This window comes from Urocampus carinirostris, chromosome 13 (assembly GCF_059441175.1).
Source record: "Urocampus carinirostris isolate Australia breed hairy pipefish chromosome 13, RoL_Ucar_1.0, whole genome shotgun sequence".
Lineage (NCBI taxonomy): Eukaryota > Metazoa > Chordata > Actinopteri > Syngnathiformes > Syngnathidae > Urocampus > Urocampus carinirostris.
The window spans coordinates 22,443,645-22,446,938 of NC_142361.1; the positions used below are offsets into that span (position 1 = coordinate 22,443,645).

Here is a 3,294-nt window from a genome sequence, read left to right on the forward strand (position 1 = left end):
GCCATAACATGGGGCTCGCTCATGACCTTCATGTGGATGCTGGGACACCATCAATCCTCTACTGTTAAAGACTCGAAGGACAAATCATTTTTACGGATTTCTTTTTTGCTGTACTTTTTGAGAAAGAATGTCATTTTTAAAACTATTCGGAATACAGAAAAAAAGCCAATCAAAACATCAAAGCAAAAACCAAAACCCCAAACCCTATAAGAGGTGCAGTAGACCGTCAGTAGTTGACTGCTAAGGGCTGTATTCCTTGGCAATGGAAACAATCTATAGCTTTGTTTCCATGGTTATGTTTTTTTGCTTCATTCCAAGTCTTGGGACCCTTGGCTAATAGATAAAGAACAAAAAATACATGAATGTATCATACTAACCAAAGATCTACCGATATGTTTTTTTCAGGGCTGATACTGATACCGATTACTAGTATTAAAAGAAGCCCAATAACCAATATTTAGAGCAGATATTTGTTTGCTGTAAAAGCCAAATAATGAAGTAAGACAAAAAAATATTTTCTGTAAATTCAAATACAGATTTAGTTAGCTCTCTGAAACCTTTTACAGTAAATAAATTAGAATTTTGACACGGCTAACATGACTAATCTTTCGCTTAAACCAAAAAGGAAATGAAATAAGGTTTAGCAGCAACTCGTATACAGGTACATAAAAGCGTTTACGATGAATGAATAACTAAACGATGTCAATGCAACCAACATGGTATAATCTAACTTAAATCAAAAGGTGCATTGACATTTCAACAGAGTTGCTAGATGAAAAGTGTAGGCGCTCCTGTTTTAGAGCCAGACCAACAAATTTATTGTTATGAAAACCACTAATCATTCAGCATCCACTTCCAACAAAGTAATGTTATTATAAAAAACAATACATCAGTCTCCACCTGAACATGCTTCCCTCAAACAAGTTTACTACACTTTTTACGCTATCTCTTAACCACAAACACGCTTTTCTATCAAGGACTTTTTAAGTCTTGATTCGTAGGCATGTTGAGACTCAGGAGTCATCAAATCTGCTGCTCTTTATTTTTGCTTTTATGTTATTCTTCCGGCTTATTGGCTCTGCCCCAGTTGCTTATCCAATCAAGGCGCAAGGTAGGTAGAATGTGAGACAAACAGCAGGAGAGGTGAGAGAAAGGCTTTGGCTTTATCTAAGACGAAATAATAGGCCTGTTGAAAAAATTAAAATACCGATATCAGTGCCGACCATCATTCCTCTTGATAATCGGTCAACCTCAGTACCAACCCGTAGTTTTTTTTGAAGCACACAAGATTTTAAACAAACCGAGAGCAAGGCATTAGTTTAATAGCATGCCGTCGTCCTCATGATGCCGTGACGCAAATCAATAGCAGACCAGATTTTTATACGACGTCTACCAATAGCACATCAGGCATTTCAGAGATGTACCTCGTCATACGTACAAACACCATAAAGTTTGAAATTTGTACGCTTGTCAAAAAATTACAAGAAAAAAAAACATTTAAAATGTTTTTAGGGGCAAAGTTACATGATCATTTTAGTCAAACCAATATAGTATATTTACATTTGACATATCATAATTATTGGCATTACTTATAATTTATTATTTTTAAGGTAATAAAAAACGAGTTTAAATATATACATTAGAAAAATAATCCTTAAAAAGAGCAAAACGAGTTTTCAATGAAGGTTTTTTTCTTTTCTGTTTTTTTAGTGAATGTAATTGCTTTTTCAGTGGACTAAAGACTAAAAGAAATATGTACATTTTTCTTTTTTTTGTTCCATATCCTTCACATTAGTGCAGCTCCCTGCAAAGAATCAGCGAAGCCCAGCATGCGGTCAACTGTGGCAAAGGAAAAAAAAAAGAGAGAAACTATTTAAGGCCTTGCTCTCTGTGTCAGTTTTCAGCTGACTTCCCCCTTGTTCTTGTTTTCAGAGCCTTTAATCCGGGAGCTCCAACACGGAGCGGTCACAGGTTTTGACAGCAGACTGTAATGACCTAAGTTGTTCCCTGCAGGGGGGGAAAGGTATGTGACTAGGAGGAAGGCTGCTAGCTATATGCGATATTGTTTAATGAGAAAGAATTTCATATTTATTATCAGCTTTAATGCACAACACCGTCTCTGGGGGACCAACCTACATCACTCATTTGAGAGTCTTATTAAGAGTGAGTCCGGTCAACAAGTCCTCCTTACGTCCTGTAATGGAACGTAAATTGAGACGAGCTATCAAATGCTCACTTATAAACACATGCATGCATTAGGTATACTTTTTTTTTTTGCAAACTCTCATTACAGTGGTCTAATAAAGTATGTGAACCTATTGGAATTCCTCACGTTCCTGTACAAAATCCCCATCAAATGTAATCTGATCCATGTTAAAATCCAAGGGATAAAATAAATGGCGGAAGTTTTGACAAAAAACCCTCAAACATTTATAAGTTTGCATATTTTAATCAGGATAGCATGCAAACAATGACAGAAGGGGGAGGAATAAGTAACCACATGTGATCTGATCTTCGTCAAAATGACACACATAAAACATGTCTGCTTTAACTAAAAGCAACAAAACATTAAAGGTTTTACATTAAGTATTGGGCATAGGATACTTAATGATTTTTTTTTTCAATGTAATTCCAAAAGGTTTACATTCTTTTTCATACCGCGTAAGCTTTTAATTTAGACAAACAGTGCAGCTGAATTTTCACATTACAAACACCTCGGGGTTCAAAGCGCTTTATATAAGATTGCTACGTCTGAGACTTCACCTCTTCGCGGACGAATCAAATACGTACATAAAGCTTTAATTAAGAAACTCTTCCCAGTAGGAGGTTTTAGCAGCTTTGGGATTGGTGACTGATGTATAGATATATAATTAAATATCGGGGAAAAAAACAATTCAGTCACAAGAGGAAATCCGTATGCCTCACCTTTAAAAAGCGCAATAGAAGGGATATGTATTTAATATCTGAAAGCTTACATGAATGTCAGCTGCCATATGGTACTCGCGGTCCTCTGTACTGGGAATAAAAACTCAATTATAAAGACAATAAAACATTTTTTTGCTTTTAATCGCTTTTCCCATTGCTACTGAACGCATCAGAATTAATTGCGGTGAAAATGAATTCTGAGAATAAAGGTACGTGTCATCAAAACGACTTTCCTTTATCACGACGAGTCACAATAACAATTTGCTTTGTTATAACATTGACTGTGACGCGTACGTATTATCTGATTCGATTATAAAAATTTAAAAAAAAAAACTCTTCCCCCCTCATCTTTTATTCACAACCACTTGT

The 3,294-nt window shown here is 35.6% G+C and overlaps 1 long non-coding RNA gene across 1 annotated transcript; it reads right to left on the minus strand.

Annotated features, from left to right (window-relative positions):
• Window positions 1-1,659: 1,659 nt before the first annotated feature.
• On the minus strand, window positions 1,660-3,078 carry LOC148354096 (uncharacterized). The gene is made up of 3 exons (XR_015852587.1): window positions 2,976-3,078; window positions 2,137-2,194; window positions 1,660-2,007 (listed from the first exon to the last, which is right to left on the minus strand). It is a non-coding gene; the product is annotated as an uncharacterized LOC148354096 (long non-coding RNA).
• Window positions 3,079-3,294: the final 216 nt, after the last annotated feature.